The 19,548-nt window shown below is 35.7% G+C and overlaps 1 protein-coding gene across 2 annotated transcripts in view; it reads left to right on the plus strand.

The window, feature by feature from the left end:
• The first annotated feature begins 8,376 nt into the window (after window positions 1-8,376).
• The window catches only part of LOC148952909 (uncharacterized), a 95,426-nt gene continuing 84,254 nt past the window's right edge, over window positions 8,377-19,548 (plus strand). The window contains exon 1 of one of the 2 annotated variants that reach the window (XM_089087459.1): window positions 8,377-8,450. The gene's annotated coding sequence lies outside the window, so the exon portion shown is untranslated. Of the gene's footprint in view, window positions 8,451-11,221; window positions 11,841-19,548 lie in introns of those variants that run through there. The other variant, XM_089087460.1, reaches the window with a different exon arrangement.

Here is a 19,548-nt window from a genome sequence, read left to right on the forward strand (position 1 = left end):
CATTTATATTATTACTTGATGTATGTTTTTTGCTATGATTGTTTATTTAATTTCTGTTCATTCTGGGTTTCATTTATTCTTTAATAGTAATTAATTAAAAAAACTTTTTCCGCAAAATAAGTTTTTCAAAGAAAAATAAAGAACTCTTATTACACAAAAAATGAGCAAAATTAAAATCAAATAATCTACCAAGCGTGAAACTACCACAAATTAGCATCGATAAATAAATGAAACCCTAAACGAACAGAAATTACAATTATTAACCGAGTCAAACAAAATTTTTACTTTTACTGAAAAAAATATATATGTTTTTACTTTTATAACTTTTATAAATCAAATAGCATTAGCATTTTGATTACCAAATATCAGTATATGTGTATTAAACTGACAATGCACATTCATTTGTATTTTTTCAGTAGCGTGCAAATTTTGTTCTGGCCTTGGGAAGGCATAGGGGCTTTGCGCCCAACTTATGTTAATTTCTGCTCGTTTTGAGTTTGACTCGGTTAATAAATGTAATTTCTGTTCGTTTTGGGTTTCATTTATTTATCAGTGCTTATTTGTGGTAGTTTCATGCTTTATGGATTATTTGATTCTGTTTTTGCTCATTTTTTGTTTTTGAAAAACTTAGCTTATAGAAAAAGTTTTTTTAATAAGTTTATGTTTGCTTTATGTTTACATAGTCTTTTCAACGAAAAAGATAATAATACTTTAAATCTTTTTGTTTTTTAAGACTTTATAGTTTGGCCTGCTATTTGTATGCTGGAGGAAAATTTTCAGCAATTTTTAACCATATTCAACCTTTTAAAAATCTGGTCACAAATAGTACTGTTTAATTTAGTTTCATACCTCCTCTAGTTGACCTGAAATGAAAAACTTGATACCATTCGCAAAAAAATCTGTTTACTTTCTTTGATAGCTTTTTACACTTACGCAGAAATGGGAGGGTTGGCGTGGGAGGGTGGGAGCGGAAGGGGGATTAGTTGCCCTCAAATAACTTTTGACTATTAAAAAGGGCATCAGCATTTTCTACTTACAATCGAATGTGCCCTGGTCTAAACAACAACAAAAACAAAAAATAATACTTTATACCCAATTCGATCTTTACTATAAAAATATCAAGCCTTCCAATCACTTTCGACTATTAAAAAGGGCACTAGGCCTTTCGATTTCCAATCGAATGAGCCCTTTTGGAAACAACAACGCTTTCCATAATGCCTTATATGCCCCCAGGGCATAAATTACAACCCTTACCCTAAGGTCTGTTAAGATGGTTGTCATCCTCTAAGACCGAATTTCCAGAACTTTCAACTACGTTAAAAAACATGGCTATCTTAAAATTTTGATTGGATGTGTTTGGGAAAACGGTGGGCTTGAGAGGGGCGGTAGTCGCTCTCCAATCACTTTCAACTATTAAAAATGGCCCTAGCCCTTTCAATTTCCAATCAAATGAGCTTGAAGTTCTTACGACAAAACTTTCAATAAAAATCTTATATGCCCCCAGGTCATAACTTACAACCCTTGCCCTGAGTGCTGGGGGGGGGGTGTCATTCTCAAAGAATTAATTTCCTGAATTTTCAACTAGGTTGACAAAAATGGCTATCTGAAGGTTCTTAGCAATTGTATTGGGAAGACTGAGGGGCGTGAGAGGGGGGTTGGCTGCCCTCTCGTCACTTTCAACTATCAAAAAGATCACTATTACTTTCAGCTTTGAGCCGAAGAAGCTCACTTTGAAGTTTTGCAACAACTCTATCTATAACTTATATGTCCACAGGGCAGAACTTACAACCTTTGCCCTTGGGGCTCTGGGGGGTTTGTCATCCTTAAATACATAATTTTCAGAACTTTCAACTACGTTGAACAAAATGGCTATCTCCAAACTTTGACTGAATGTTTCTGGGGAAATGGTGGGCGTAAGAGGGGGTTAATTACTCTCCACTCACTTTCGACTATTAAGAAGGGCAATTCCAATTTTCAATCAAATGAGGCCTTTTTGAAATTTCTTTAACAATTTTCTATATAAACTTTATATGCCCCCAGGGCATAACTTACAACCCTTGCACTGAGGGCTCTGAGGGGGTTATCATCCTAAATAACCTAATTTCAAGAACTTTCAACTACGTTGAGCAAAATGGATATCTAAAAATTGTGATTATATGTGTTTCGGAAAATGGTGGGCGTGAGAGGGAAGTTAGTCGCTCTCCAATCACTTTCAACTATTATAAAGGCACTAGCCCTTTCAATTTCCAATTAAATGAGCCCTTTCGAAGTTTTTACTCTTTCAATAAAAACCTTTTACGCCCCAGGGCATAAATTACAACCCTTGCACTGAGGACTGTGGGGGGGGGTTGTCATCCTTAAAGATCTAATTTCCAAAAATTTCAACTACGTTGAATAAATGACTATCTAAAATATTGATTGGATGTGTTTGGGGGAATGATGAGCGTGGGGGAGGGGGCTATTTGCCCTCCAATCACTTTCGACTATTAAAAAAGGCATCATCCCTTTCTATGCTTTTGAAGCCTATCCTTTTGAGCCCAGGGCATAACTTACAACCCTGTCACTGAGGGCTTTAAGGGGGTTATCATCCTAAAAGACAAAATTTCCAGAACTCTCAATTCCCTTGACGGACATAGATATTTCAAATTGTGATTGGTTGTGTTTGGGAAAGTGATGAGCGTGAGAAGGTCATTAGTCACACTCAAACTACTCGACAATTAAAAGAGGTACTATCCCTTTAAATTTCTAATAAAGTGAGCTATTTTGAAGTTTCTATGACAACGCTTTCAATAAAAACTTTATATGCCCCAGGGCATAACTTACAGACCTTGCCCTGAGGGTTGTGCGGGGAGGGGCTGTCATCCTTAAAGACCTAATTTCCAAAACTTTCAACTACGTTGAATAAAATGGATATCCAAAAATTTTTATTGGATGTATTTGAGAAAAATGTGGGCGTGAGAGGGGGACTAGTTGTCCTTAAATCACTTTCAACCGTTAAAAAGGACACTAGCCCTTTGAATTTTAAATTGAATGAGCCCTTTTTCAAGTTTCTACGACAAAGATTTCAATAAAAACCTTATATGCCCCCAGGGCATAACTTATAATCCTTGCCCTGAGGTTTGTGGGGGAGTGTCCTCCTCAAAAATATGTTTTCTATCTGGAAATCAACTACCCTGAACAAAATGGCTATCTCAAAATTTTATTGGATGTGTTTGGGGGAATGATGGGTGTGGGGGGGAGCTAGTTGCCCTCCAATCATTTTTGACCATTAAAAAGAACACTAGGCCTTACGATTTCCAGTCGAATGAGCTTTTATTGAAGTTTCTATGACAACGCCTTCTTTAAAAACCTTATATACCCCCAGGGCATAACTTAAAACCCTTGCCCTGAGGGATGTGGGGGAGTGCCCTCCTCAAAAATATTTTTTCTAATTGGAAATCTAATATCTTGAACGAAATGGCTATCTAAAAATTTTTATGGGATGTGTTTGGGGTAATGAAGGGCGTGGGGGGGGGCTAGTTGCCCTCCAATCACTTTCGACTATTAAAAAGGGCACTAGCCCTTTGAATTTACAATCAAATGAGCCTGTCTTGAAGTTTCTATGGCAACGCCTTCTATAAAAACCTTATATACCCCCAGGGCATAACTTAAAACCCTTGCTCTGAGGGTTGTGAGGGAGTTTCCTCCTTAAAAATATATTTTCTATCTGGAAAAAAACTACGCTGAACAAAATGGCTATCTCAAAATTTTAATTGGTAATGTTTGCTGGAATGATGGGCGTGGGGGGGGGCTAGTTGCCCTCCAATCACTTTCGACTATTAAAAAGGGGACTAGCTCTTTGAATTTCCAATCGAATAAGCCTGTTTTGAAGTTTCTACGACAACGTGTTATATAAAAACCTTTTATGCCCCCAGGGCATAACTTAAAACCCTTGTCCTGAGGGTTGTGGTGGAGTGTCCTCCTCAAAAACATAGTTTCTATTTGGAAATCAACTACGCTGAACAAAATGGCTATCTCAAAATTTTGATTGGATGCGTGGCGTGGGAGGGGGGCTAGTTGCCCTCAAATCACTTTCGACTATTAAAAAGGCCAGTAGCCCTTTGAATTTCCAATCGTTGGAGCCTGTTTTGAAGTTTCTACGACAACGCTTTCTGTAAATACCTTATATACCCCAGGGCATAACTTAAAACCCTTGCCCTGAGGGTTGTGGGGGAGTTTCCTCCTCAAAAACATATTTTCTATCTGGAAATCAACGACGCTGAACAAAATGGTTATCTCAAAATTTTGATTGGATGTGTTTGGGGGAATGATGGGCGTGGGGGAGGGGGGGGGGGGTTGGGTTAGTTGCCCAGATCATAGAAACTCACTCAAAAGTGTGAGCCTTACCTCAATTATGCTGGCCATATCTGGCATAAAAAGAAATAGACATGTTAGTCAGGGAGCCACACGATAAAAATGTTGATATTTAAGGTTTTGGCTGATCAGCAAGCAGCATAAGGTTTTATAATGCTGTCTGTTGTAATCGACCATGCTGAATACGAAAATCGACGTTATATAGTCGACAAGTGGGTGCAACATCCCCATTTCTTAAAATTCCCTTAAAATGAATAAACAATTCAAAACCGCTCCAAAATTGCTTAGCTATAGCGCAAATTAAAGGAAATTGAATATTGCTCAATATTCTTTTTTCAAATTTGTTTTATCTTTTGCCGTTCAGTTTTAATCCCTAAAAATCAACGAAAAAGATAACATAATTTATAGCGTTTTTGGAATAATCTTGATCCATCTTGGAAATTTGCCTGCATAATGTACATTTTTTATTAATGGATTCTGTAGGAAATTTATTTTTCTATAAAATGAGTGATCTGGAAATTCTCTAACCCTTTTCGTCTTGGAACTATTAGCAAAGAAGCGGAGTAACCCAATTTTTAGCTCGGATAAGCAAAGGCATCTATCCAGCACGAATGCGCCTGTCTCGGCGGTAGATCTCCGTGACTTAGCTCAATAGAAAAACTCCATCGAAGCGATAGAATCTGGCTAGAATCAATGGAGGAGGATGCTGCTGCTACTTGAGTGGAGCCTGATGCAAGAGGTATAATTACTGACGGTAAGTTTTACATTTGAAAATCAGGAAACATTCATCACTCACAGTGCAAAAGATGACGTTTCCTTCTCTCTGCATTCTTACAATCATTTGCATGTATAGTTCTTCTCTTTTTGGAGTTTTTCTCCTCTAAAAGTTTTCAATCTACTATTATACATTCTCTTTACTATAAAATCTTACTCTTTTTCCACTTGATTATTAGCAGCCTTTTCAATTGCTTGTGATTTCGCCAGACTTGCTACCAGCTTGCCACGAGCAGCGAGGATCTCCACACAAATTTGCAGTATCTCTAGGTAAACGCTCAAAGCTAGATGATTGGAACACGATACTATCATATTCCAAAGCAAAGGCAAAACTGATTGAACTTTTATTTGACGAATTCGAAAACTTAGTCCATGTACTTCAAGCAGGTTTAACTGTTTACCTCTCTGGAGGCTTTCAAGACCGGATGAGAGTAGTGATGCTCAGCAGAAGTGAAAGTATAGATACAGACTTTGAACAGCGTTTGAGTTGTACCCATGAAGCGGCGGATACTAGAGTCGTGTTGCACACATTGGACTGTTTGAAGTGGGGCATCGATATTGTGTATGTCGATGCGAATGACACAGATATTGTTGTCCTTTTGCTGTATCATTATAAGCTATTCCTTGGATACCACTCAAATTGTGAAAAGCGGAAAATTTGTGTGCGATTCCGTGAATATTCAGTGCATATACACCAACTTTACAGGAATTTGCCAAACCATCTAGTTTTATCAATCTGCCTTCTTCATACGCTTTCGGGCTGTGAAACAGTTTGTTTTATGTTCTCTAAAGGAAAAAGAGTGGTGGCTAAGGCTGTCGAGAAATGGGGACTGCAGGAACAGATTGCTTTGCTTGTGAAAGAGATAGAGAAGTCAAAGATCGATCCTTCTGTGCGAGAAAGTTTCCTTTGTATTTGCAAAAAAAGTCATCGTCGCCACATACGGTAAAGATCCACACCTCTTTACCTCTCTTGATGACTTGCGAGTACATTTATACCCTCGAAAGCGGGAGCTTAAATTTTTGCCACCATCTGACGCTGCCTTTGAGTGCCATGCTAAGCGCGTTTACATCCAGTTGGAATTTTTTTTTTTACAAGCGAACCGACCAAAGCCGCAGTTTCTAGATCCCCTACAGTTTGGCTGGACATTTCAGGATGGTGAGGTTAGGCCAGTTGTGTCCACCCTTAAGGCATTCCCAGATGGTGTAGTCCCTGAGTACTGCTCGTACAAGGGCTGTACAAAAAATTGTCCATGTGTGGGAAATAGACCTTGTGATTTACTTTGTGGCTGTGGTGGGAAATGTTTGAATGCTTCTTTTATGCTGTATAATTAATTCTTCTAGTTCTATAGTTTTTAAAGTTTCTTCTATCTATAATTCAGAATCAGGTGAAAAAATCTGATATGCTGAGCTAGTATGTTTTAAAATTTTCTTGTTAATAAGTACATTACATCACACGAAATAGTTAGCTGTTGCTATTAGAAGAGCATTCGAGCCTTTTATGTTCATATTATTAGTAATTTCACTTAGGCATTAGCTTCAAGGTCACGTACGTAAATATTTCATTTGCGGGAAATAGACCATGCGACTTACTTTTTGGGTGGTGGTGGGGGGGGGGGGGGGAATGCATGAATGTTTCTTCTAGCTATAATTTGGACTCAGATGGATAAGTTTCATATGCTGAGCTATTATCTTATAAAGTTTTTTTTGCTAATAAGTGAATTACATGAAATAGTTAGCAGTTGATATCAGAAGAGCATACCAGTCTTTTTTGCTCATATTACTAGTAATTTCACTTAGGAATGAAAAGATTTATCTTCAAGATCAAAGATTAGCTAGTATCTTGCCTTAGACCTTGCGACTTACGTTGTGGCTGTGAGGGGGGGGATGTATGAATGCTTCTTCTGGCTATAATTCAAAGATGGATAAGTTTGGTATGCTGAGCTATTATCTTCTAAACTTTGTTTGTTAATGAGCACATTACACGAAATAGTTAGCAGTTGTTATCAGAAGAGCATGCTAGTCTTTTTTTGTTCATGTTATTAGTAATTTCACTTAGGCATGAAAAGATATTTATCTTCAAGGTCATGTGCGTGAATTTTTGAAAGTTTTTGCAAAGCTTATTTTTTAACAGCAAAGAAAACATGATTTTTCGAATTTCGAAGACCAGCACTCCCCCCCCCTGGCCGAGTATATAACGCCCATATTCGTAATTAGCGCTATCGATTACCCCATATTCCGTTGTAAAACCTTCTGCTGCCACTGATCACCCCCCTGTCACATTTTTGGTGAGTGGCTCCTTGACTATGTGGCCCATGATTTAGAGGTCGAAGATCCCCTCTTAAAGCAACTCAAAACTGTAAAAGCCAACGCGACGGCAGAGAATTGCATTCAGTTTAGTTAAAAAGTACAATTAAAAAAGAAAAAATAGTAAAGTTTGTTTTGTATTTGAGGAAAAAAGGATCTTATATTTAATTAATGGATCTTAAATTTTTAAAATATACGAGATGAAAAAGGATATAAGTGAGTGTGAATAAGGTACGTTTTTTTTTTTTTGAATGGTAAAGACTGGTAAAGATGTTACCATTGAGAGAGGAGGATTCGTAGGACAGACAATGCAAAATCTTGTAGTGAAAATATAGGATGAAAGTGAAAACATCATTTGATGCCTTTTTTGCTCTTTCATAAATTCAATAATCACTTCTGGCGTTAATTGCATTTTGAGCCCTTATTGGGGCCCTAAAGGTATTTTATTTGAAATATGAAAAAGCATAAAAAAGCATCAAATGGTGTTACACTTTCATTCTACCTTAACTATGTGACCCATTGCAAATTTACCATGAACTTTACACCCCTCCCCAATTCCCGGCGCCAAAGTTTTGAATCGCAAAATTCAGCGCTATTTTAGTCAACGGCATTTGAAAAGCTTGAAATGGTAAGAAAACGGTTTACATTTGAGTTGCCTCCTCCAGGTTCGAACACGGGTTGCTATCGAGTTCTACATCAAGCGTTTTTAGGGTTGCAGGTTCAACAGGAATCTGCTTCTAAAAGCCAGTCTCCATTTGGTAGATTCTGCAAATCTGCCATCTTGCAGAAAAGCAACGTCGAGGGTTGCCATGTCTTCAGTTTGCCATGACAGATAGCCCGAGTAAAATAGAGAGAAAAATTCTATTCCTCAGCATCAAGCGTTTTCAGTTGTCAATTTTCAACCCCGTGTTTTCCTCGAGAACCCACTTTGTGAAAACGCTTGATGCACTAGACGAGAACAACCCGTGTTCGAACATCGAACCCGCTCTGAGCCTGAAAACGAGGCTCTAATAAATGAGGTTTGAGTTGTTATAAATAAGTATTTTTGGAATATATTACCATTAAACAACTTATTTATAAACTATGATATGTTTATAACTACTTTTCAACAGCTTAAATAGTTTTGATAAGTTCTTTGTGTGGTTACAAAAATGAAATAGCCTACCTTTGGGGCCCCTTTTAGGGCTGAAGATGCGACTAGCCCCAGAAGGGATTATTGAATTATGAAAGAGCATAAAAAGACATCAAATGACGTTTTCACTTTCATCCTTGTAAAAAAAAAAAAGGCATCAAGTGGTATATTCACTTTATTTGTAAGTCAATAATATGATTTGGTGAAAATTTACCCTTCAAAAGGTAAATATTCACCAAGTCATATTATGGAGTTACAGCCTATATAGGGGGGAGGGCTGAAATTCATTTCCAATAGAAATGCTTATTATATTTGTAATCAGCATAAAAAAAGGCATCAAATGGTGTATTCACTTTATTCCTAACTCAATAATATGATTTGGTAGATATTGACCTGAATTTCACCCCCACCCCTATTTATGTCAATTGAGGGTATATATTTGCACATGGGGGGGTAATTTTTTTTATTTTTCAAATTATTGGTAATTTTAAACTTTCCCCCCCCCCCCCAATCTGCAAATATATACCCTGAACTGGTATATATAGGGGTGGGGGCTAAAATTCATTTCTGACAAAAATGATTATTACATTTGTAAAGAGCATAAAAAAAGGCATTGAGTGGTATATTCACTTTAGTTAACCTGTAGACCCATCCCTGAAAATTTTATTTTCCTAACCTAATCCCTTTCCAAGATAGCCAAAAGTAGATAAAGTAGAATTCTACTGCAAAAAGTAGCTAAATTAGAATTTTACCTACTATTTTTAACAAAATTCCTAGCTCAAAATTTTTATCAGATGAGCTTGGGGATGAAAGGCAGGGGGAGGGCTTGTTGCCCTCCAATCTCTTTCAACTCTTAAATAGTGAAGTAGAACTTTCAATTTACAATCAAATGAGCCCTCTCTGAAGTTTTTACAAGTGTCCTTCCTATAAGAACCATATATGCCCCCCAGGGCATAACTTAAAACACCCACCCTGGGCTGTGTAAACAGCAAAGTTTTTGTTATCTGATCTTCAAACTATTTATACCACTATAGAGTTACCTCTGCTTTCACAACTTTAAAGGAAATATCTGGCAATGTTACAATTAGCTTATTTAATGTTATATATTTAGTTCTAGTAAATGGATCTGTACTTCTTACTTAGGCAATTCTACTGAGTTGGCTAAGGCAAATGAATATTCATAGGAGAAAAATACAAAACTTTTGTCAAAGAAATAGTCTATTTGCAGTTCTCAACATAATTCAGCTAGGGTGAAAGTGAACACATCCCTTGATGCCTTTTTTATGTTCTTTCGTAGTTCAGTACCGTAATTGCTTCTGGGGAAAGTTCCAGGTACTGGTCTATTAGCTGTAAAACACACAAGAAGTAGAGTTTGGTTAATGCTAATGAAATAAAACAAAATATTATACAAATATATTAGTTTAGAAACAAATTTTGGCTGTATATTTGCATATTAGGGGTGTGGAGGTAAAGCATAGCATATATTAAATATATAACCTAACCTAGGTACTTTTCCCCCCCTAAAACCCAAAAAACTAAATTTTAAATATAGTTCTGGGAGTAAGAAACCCCTTGTTTATACAGTGTCAGATAAGGAGATACCAAGTAATAGGCATTTGGTTTTTGCTTTTCTTGGGTGTCTGGCTTACATGTTTTACAGCTAATAGAACAGTACCAAATTCCATTTGTGCCCTTAATAGGGCCCAAAAGGTATACCAGTGCAAATTATCCAAAAGTTAAGCCTACAAGCAAGTTTCTAAAAAACACTGTCTAGTGTTAAAAAATTGTCATGTATAGCTTAGATAAAATTCTAGTTTAGTTACTTATTGCTATCTTAGAAAGGGGTTAGGTCAGGAAAATGAAACTTTCAAAATTGGATCTACAGACTTAAGTATGCCCTGGAAACATATTTTGAAGTACATTATTCCACTTTTTCTCCCCCTAGAGGGCAATAAAAGTGAAACCCTGCAGAATAGATGCTCTGCTTAGATGAAGTAGGCCTACAAGAAAACTGTTTTCAGCTTCACAACTTTGCTCATCCCAATTTATGATGTATCAAAGATCTGCAAATACATTTCCTAAAAAAAGGAAAAAAAAAAAAACTACATCTTATAATTCTTCTCAAGTAAAAGAAATTGCATTTTCAAGGTTAAAACCAGAGAAAAACAGTCAGGAAACTAAAAATTAAGCTAATATGTTAATTTGTCAAAATTCCAATAGGTTTAAGCTTTACAATTCCTCATCAGAGTACGTTTTTGGACCTTGATTCATTACTGAAAGTTTCATTTTCCTAACCTAACCCCTTTCCAAGATAGCAAAAAGTGCTAAACTAGAATTTTACGTGTAGCTTATTCAGGAATGAAAATTTTGATTTTCTGTTGTTTTATTAGTAAAATTTTACTTTGAATTCCTGCAATTTTTTCTGCAAAATAACATTTTGTTATAAAGACTGAGGAAAACAATAATTACCATTCCTGAATCAACTACAAATGCCATTTTTCTTCTCTCTAGGCAGTTTTTTAGCATCAGAGGTACTTGCAGAACTTTTTTTTAGTCTCTTTCAGCTTAGTGTAACACAAGACAAAGAGAAGTGACAGAATAGATGGAAAATATATAATTTGGGCTATATATTTGAACCTTAGGGAGGTGGGGGTGTTGGTAAAGTATTGGACAGGGTGAAGTTAGAAAGCAATTCTTACTACATAATATGCGGAATAATTGTGCATAACACATTAGGCATGCAGACCTGCTATACTTTACCCCCACCCCCTAATGTGCAAATATATAGCCCAAATTTGTTTCTAAAATAATGATTTTTTTTATCAAACTTAGGTATATTTCATTAGGATTGAGCATCAGAAAACCTTATTAGAAGAACATTAGTTAGGAGGTATATAATAAATGTACCAAAACAGATTTTAAACTTTTAGTAACTATAGGCTTTTTTGAGCCCTTTTAGCCCTTTAAGGGCTCACCATCTGATATAACCCAAAATTAATTATTAAACTATAATAGTGCATAAAAAAAGGCATCAAATGAAATATTCACTTTTATGCTTGCTAAATTGTATTGTTAACTACAAATTTACCAGGGATTCTTTTAATGAATGTGAATTAATTGCTAATAAAAAAAATTATTGTATAATGACTAGAATAAATACCATGCTGAGTTGGCTACTCTACCATTTGATTCACTATTCAATTGTGTTTCCAAATACAATGGTTACTGCTGTGAAAGTTGCTTCTCAAGACCCCTTTAAGAGTCAAATATACACCTAGTAAGTATACAAATCTTGATATTCCTGTTTAAGATTTCCTCCTAAAAAAGAAATAGTAAATTTTCTAATTAACATAATAGAAATAGCTTTTAGAAGCAGAATAGCTTTATATTATAGCAGAATAGCAATAGCTTTAGAAGCAGAATTTCATATTGTATCTTCATGTAATATTTACTTGTGTCAGAAAAGAACTTTGTCCCACCCCTCAAATTTTCAAATATATACCCTGAAATGTCTATGCAAGTTTGTATCCAGGGGGGGTAGGGGTTTGAACCTACAGTTGTAAAATTACTGTTAAGTAAATCTCAGTAAGTAAAATTGGTAAAAAAGGTACTTCTTAGGAAATAGAGGGTAAAATTCTTTAGCTTATCTTTAACCTCATATAGCATTCTATTTCAAGTAATATTCCAAAATTTCAAAACTATATTTACCTCTACTTTATTACACTTTACTGTCTTTGTATGCTTTGTTAAGTCAGACCCAAGACACACTTGGTGTTTGTTTTTTTTAAACAAAGTGTTTCTTAAATGTGTATAGGATGGGATTGTGAAGGACACACTGGGCAGTTAAAAAATGCTTGAAAAACACAAGTCAATGGCAGCAATGCAGCCATCCATTGTCACTACAATAAACAAAGGGGAAAATGAACAGTTGTTCATTTTACAGTCTATGCTGAGATGGAAACAGAACTATATGGAAGGGGATGCACTTGGCTTTCTTTTTCTTCTTGTTAAAAAGAAAACGAAATTGGAAGTCATAAATAATTTTTATTTTCTGGGGAAGGGAGAGTATAATTGCAAAAAATTGCTAGATAATTTGATTAGGGAGTGTCCAGCAATTCAAAGAAGTTTGAAGTGTCAGGGGATTGGGTCTAAATTAGCCCCTAATTTTGACCCTAAGCAAATCAAAGCCAATTTATTACAAATAAATAAAATTAGTGTTAATCCAAACTAAATATTATTTTTAACAATGCTTGGATTCATCAGGTTGCAGCAGCAGCTGCAACCTAGTAAAGAGCAAACCATATCCCATAGTAATCAAAAGTTGAAAAATGTGTTTTCAAAAAACTGCCTAGTGAAAAAAATTGCTACCTGGCACTGAATCAGGAATGGTAACTACTATTTTGGTTAATCTTAAATGTAAAAGTTCATTACAAAAAGAAATTTATGGTGATTTCGAAAAAGAGCCTAAAACCCCTTGAAAATAGCGTCAGATCGAAATAAAAATTGCACCATTGGAATTAGCATGGTCCAAAACCTTGTGAAGGATAGTTACAGTCCCCACCTTGAACATCAAGGGAAGTGAATTTTATTGCATGGGTAGCATGGATGTGTCTCCTTTTTTTTTCCTTTTCTTTCTTTTTTTTCCCCAGGGCTAGCAAATGACCAGGACATCATAGAGAGATGTTTAATGGCTCATTTGAATGGAAATTAAATTCGCTAGTGCTCTTTTTAAGTGACCGAAAAGATTGGATGGTAAATAGCCCCCCCCCCCCCTCTCTACTGGCCCCCTTCCCCTAAACTAGTCCTATAAGAATTGTGAGATAGCCATTTTATTTAACATAGTTCAAAAGTCCAATATATATGGTTTTGATAATGATATGGCCCTCCATAGTCCCTGGGGAAGGGTTGTATGAGGTATTGGGCATATCCATATCGCGCGTATTGGTATCGGGAGCTTTGGTATCACATGTATCGCATCGGGAATATTGGTATCGGTATCCGTTGTTTTTTTCTGTCATTTTCTAGGCTCAATTTTTAAAGCATGTCCTGGCAAGGTATCATGGTTGCAGCAGTAGCTGCAACCTAGTAAAGAGCAAACCACGGCCCATAGTAACCAAAAGTTAAAAAAAGCGATTTGAAAAAACTGCCTAGTGAAAAAAAATTGCCAACTGACACTGACTCAGGAATGTTAACTATTATTTCGGTTTGCATTAAAAGTAAAAGTTTTTGCAAAAAGTAATTTATAGTGATTTCGGAAAAAAAGCCCCAAACCTCTCGAAAACGGCGTCAGATGAAAATGAAAAGTGTACCATTGAAATCAGCATGGTCAAAAACCTTGTTCAGGGAAATTACAGTCCCCCTCCGTGAACAACAAGGAAAATCACTTTTTTGCATTGGTAGCACTGATCTGTCTCCATTTTTTTTTTTTCAACAGGCCTAGCGGGCTACCAGAACATCATAGAGAGATGTTTAATTGCTCATTAAAAAGCTATTTCTCATATCTACGTGCTTTTTATAAATTCCGCCATCTGTAAGTGCCATATGGTACTAAAATAGCATTTTTTGTGCCATTTCTCAAGGGGTGGCACTTGCAGGCTACCAGAACATCGTAGACAGATTTTTTATAGCTCATATAAAAGACATTGCTCATATATGCGTCTTTTATATAAATTCCACCATCAGCAAGTTCCAAATGGCATTATAAACAACACGTTTGGTGTTATGTCTCAAGTCGAAAAGCTGGGGCTATTGGGCTAGCAGAACTTAGAAGAGTGATGCTTAAGGATTCATTTGAAAGATATTGCTGTTATATATATGCTTTTTTCTTATTAATTTTACCATTCGTAGGTACAATATAGCACTGAAAACAACACTTTTGGTGCCACTTCTTAAGTGAAAAAGCTCTGAAATACAAAACAGGTACTATTGTAATAGTTATGTTTCAGAACCCCTAACTGGAGGTTCACGAGAACCCCTCCCTTACACTCCCCTCCCAGCCCCCTTATTAAATTTCATAAATCGTCTGCTCATCAGTAAGCTACTGAAACATTAGCAGTCTACCACACTGTTGTAGATACATGTTTAATGGCTTAATTAAAAGCTATTGCTTATATTTACTAGGTTTTTAAAAATATTAGATTTCACAGATTTTAATGTTAGCTAGTTTCTGAGGAGAATTTGCAATGAACTCTTTGTCATGGTTGAAGCATTGGTTGCAACCTGGTAAAGAGCAAACCACAGTGCATAGTAACTAAAAGTTTAAAAATGTTAAAATGGTCATTTTTCTTCTTTTTTCCAGGCCTAGTGGGTTACTGGAACATCATAAAAAGATGCTTAAGAGTTCATTCAAAAGCTATTTCTCATATATACATGGTTTTATAAATTCCGCTGTGTGCAAGTGCCATATGGCACAAAAAAGGGACTTTTCATGCCGTTTCTCGAGGGGTGGGACTACCGGGCTACCAGAACGTCTTAGATAGATTTTTGATAGGTTATATAAAAAATATTGTTCTTCCTATAAATTCCACCATCTGCAAGTTTCAAATAGCACTAAAAACGGCACTTTTGGTGCCATGTCTCAAGTGGAAAAGCTAGGGCTAGTAGGCTAACAGAACTTTTTAGAGTGATGTCTAACGGCTCGTTTTAAAACTTTTGCGCATATCTACGTGCTTTTTATCAATTCTACCATTCGTAAGTGAGATATAGCACTGAAAACAACATTTTTGGTGCCTCTTCTTAAGTGGAAAATCTTGGAAGCTTAAAATGTATCATTTTAAGAAACATGGTCAAAAACCCTTAACTGGATGCTTGCAAGAACACCTCTTGTAAATTCCTCCTCCAGTCCCCCTTAAGAAGCTGCTCAATTAAAGTCCTGCAAACACCAATATACTAAATTATATTGTTAGAGGCTTGGTTCTGTCAGTACAGCACTGGACTTCAAATTAGATTATCATGTGTTTGATTCCAGCTTGGATTTTTTTTCAATCATGGTTTGTCTCTTCTTATGATTACTTTTTAGATAATCCACTGTTTTTACAAACTTGATGAGTTCATTCTTTAAGGCATATTCCGGGAAGGCTGATTTTAAATCTATTGCTCAAATCTGTGTGCTTTTTATCAATTTTACCCTCCAAAAGTGCCATATAGCAATAAAAACGGCACTTATGGTACCCCTTCTTAAGTGACAGAGTTTGGAAGCATTAAACAGTACCATTGCAATAATTACAGTCCAAAGCCCTTAACAGGAGGTTTATAAGAACCCCTCACATATACTCCCCCTCCAGGCCCTCTTAGTAAGTTTTATAAATCAACTACTCATCTTAAAAGTAAAAAATTATTGCAAAAACAAATTCACTAAAACTGAACACTTTTCAACTAAAAATCTACCAAAAATTAAGCTTGACTGATCAACAGTTTTGAATTGAACCTTCAAACTTCACTCTGCGATGAAGCATGTGTGCTAGTTCTAGCGGCAGTAATTGAGGGGAAGGGACGTCCTTGTCCCCTTAGTTTTTGCTCTTGCCTTGGTTTTGAAAAACACCCTTTTTGGCCATTTCATTGGAAAAGGCAATTTTTTCATTTAAAAAGTTGGGGAAACAACCAAAAGTGCAGTTCGTGGGCTATCAAGTAAAATTCATAAAAAAAAACGATTAGGTATAAATATAAGCTTTTAAATGGGCCCTTAAATAGCTCTCTTTTGTTACAGTAGCCCTCTAGTTTCTCCTAGTCAGTAGGTGATTTATAAAACCCTGTCTTCATTATGTTTTTTTCAGGGTAAGTCGGCTGAGTAAAAACAGCTTTTTACTCATCAGAAAACAAATATTCCTGAAAAATATGTATTGTTTTGTGAAGTATGGATAATGAACTTTATACTATGAACTGAAAGTTTTTCGAATCGGTCAAGGTTGTTTGCAGTATATTCTTGAGATACCCTATCTCCCTAGATTGGTGATAATTAGAAATTATATTAAAAATAAGTTTTCAACTGAAACTCAGAAGTGACGTCAAAACCTAAAACGAACATACGTTATTCCGTATAAATAAGAAAGATTGCGGCAGGGTTGTTTCTACATTAAATTTCAATCAAAAATGAACAAATATTAATTTAAAAAAACAAAGTTTTCCCAAGGGAACTAAACAGCAAAGTTAAAACTTAAAACAGACAAAAATTATTACTTCACAGCCTATTTAAAACATATCAATAAAACTAGTACAAAGAAACCAACTAAATATGTTTCCCAATGATTTTAGGATTATACAAAACTAGTGCTTTACTGAAAACACAAAATAATATAGGAGTTTTGGTAGAGTAAAAGTAAACCAATTAAGGGCACTTTTTACAGAGTAAAAATATTATCACTCCCTTTTAGGATCAATCCCATTTAAAATAAAGCCCATTTAAAAAAATAACAATCCATTTTAGGATTTTGCTTTATTTTTTTTTATGTTTAATTTGTTATCAGTTCTGAATAATGGCTCAGTTTAATGACTGACTCTTGTTTTGGTTCTGAAAAGGACATGTCATGATTAGTTTGTATGCAAGTCTGGAGTGAAGCCATCTTGATAGTATTAGGACTATAGGCTAACTTTGGAATTTGTATCATAGCTTGGAATTCACTGTTGTATAGAGAGAAATAATCAGATTTCCAGAGTTCATTCTATGTCTTATTTGATCTTCATTTCAAGTAATACTGAAGCATATTTATTACAATTTAAGACTGTATATTACCCACTATTGGTATTATAGCTGGCTAGACCAAAATGCTGGTTGATAAATCAATCCAATATTTCTGTATGCTGTTCAATTACTTCGTGGTTATTAAAAAATATTTAGTTTTACACTAATGTTTTAAGATAATTTTAATTGTATACTGAAAGTTACTGATGTCACAATTGGTGTAAGACTATAAAAAACTGTATAGGTTCGTTTAGTGTTGTCAGGCTACATACTCACTTTTGACTCTTAAATCAATAATCCTTCTTTTTATACTTAACTTTTGTGTTTTCAGTAAAGCACTAGTTTTGTATAATCCTAAAAGCATAGGGAAACATAATTAGTTGGCTCACTTGTACTAGTTTTATTGATATATATTAGATAGGCTGTGAAGTAATAATTTTTGTCCATTTTAAGTTTCAACTTTGCTGTTTACTTCCCTTGCGAAAACTTTTTTTTTTAAATTAATATAACTTAAAGGATCCTTAGTTCCATTAGGGACCTGTGTTGCCAGATGGGCTTGTTTTCCGCCCCGTGGGCTTGTTTTAGCCGTAGGGGCGGGCTGAATTTTTCAGTGGGCGTGGGGGCTGTGGGGCGGGAAAGTGGGATTTTTTTATACAACAATGGACTTATTTTGACTGAAAGTTTGGAACCAGACAAAAATTTCGAAATCAGGGTGGTTCAGCCGTGGTTGTGCACCAAAAAGACAGGAGCCCTCCTTTAACGCGTAGAAAACGTTTTCTATTCTGAAACGCATCTCCATTAGGAATTTATTTCTGCATGGCTGAGAAGGCTCTGCGTTAGGAGTCTTACAAGTTACAAGGAATTTTACTGCTGCTCAGATTAAGGCAAGACTTGAATTTTATGCAAATCTATCCTTTAATATATATGAAAGATCTGGCCGAATTTTTTTGTGGCATTGGCTTAGGCTAGAATTGGGGTTGTTGCTAAACAATCATGTCTAGAAAAGATTATAATTTGTAATATGCATATTTCCCTACTTGTAATGGTACACACCTTGAGAAGGAAACATGTTAAGAAAACAATTCATACTTGATAATTAATATACAGAAATAATTGTTGCTGATGTCTTGCTTGTAGCCCTGCTATACATTACCCCCAGGCCATCCCCCTTAATTTGCAAATACATGACTGAAATTCATCCATTGTGCCAGTAAATTTAATCGACTATGAGAGAGGAATACCAGTAAAATCAGTTGCTAACAGAAGGAAGAATGCATTGGAGATGTCCAATTTGGGTTATATATTTGAACATTAGGGTAAGGAATTGAGGAAAAATCATATCTGGAATACGTCCTATTTATGTTGTCTAAAATAACTATATGTGTTATGCTTTTTTTTCTTAACAACTTTCCTTCTCTACATGTCCTTCTCTAGGCGTCTTTAATTAACACTTTTTTAACTGCATGTTTATAATACTTTACCTCCCCCCCCTATTGTGAAAATATACATGGGTGCCAATAGGCTAAATTATGGGGGTGCTTACCTGGCCTAATTGAAACCTCCAGTACTGCACAATTAAAATCCCAACACAAAACGTTATAGGAAGCAATATTGTGCTGCTTAAGTAAAGAGCCATTTGGGCACAATATATTGTTTTGTATTTTAGACCAGGGAACTTCCTATGGAAAGCAATGTCATAGGAAATTTAAAAAGAGCTCATGGAGGGCAACCAGCTCCCCTCCCCCACGTCAATCACTTCCCCAAACACATCCAGTCAAAATTTTGAGATAGCCGTTTTGTTCAGCATAGTTTAAAGGTCCATAAATTATTACTTTGAGAATGCCCCCCCCACAACCCTCAGAGCAATATTCCCAAGAGAATATAACACCATACGCAGTAATCAAATGCAAGAAATATTTAGACAGATGTCGAACTAAATCAAAACAATATATGAACGTGTGGACTCTTAAAAAGGTGACAAAGCATTATCTCAAGAACAACTTATATTAATAGTTAAATCTTTGAGAGCACATGGTGGGGGATTTTGAACTAGCCAGAAGGCACTAGGTGTATAATTTTAGTACAACAACTACAGTTACTGTAACTAATGATGCTAAGAGTACTAAGGTGAAGGTGCCCCCCCTTGTTCCCCCTTAAGGGTGCTCATGCAAATATATAGTCTGAATTATATATGGTAAAATTCTAGACAGGCTATTTGTTGCTATCTTGGGAAGGGGTTAGGTTACAAAAATGAAGCTTTCTGGGATGGGTTTACAGACTAAAGTATGTCCTTGAAAGATATTTTGAA

This window comes from Artemia sp. Qi Xiang Cuo, chromosome 4 (assembly GCF_049724085.1).
Source record: "Artemia sp. Qi Xiang Cuo chromosome 4, ASM4972408v1, whole genome shotgun sequence".
NCBI classification, from domain to species: domain Eukaryota; kingdom Metazoa; phylum Arthropoda; class Branchiopoda; order Anostraca; family Artemiidae; genus Artemia; species Artemia sp. Qi Xiang Cuo.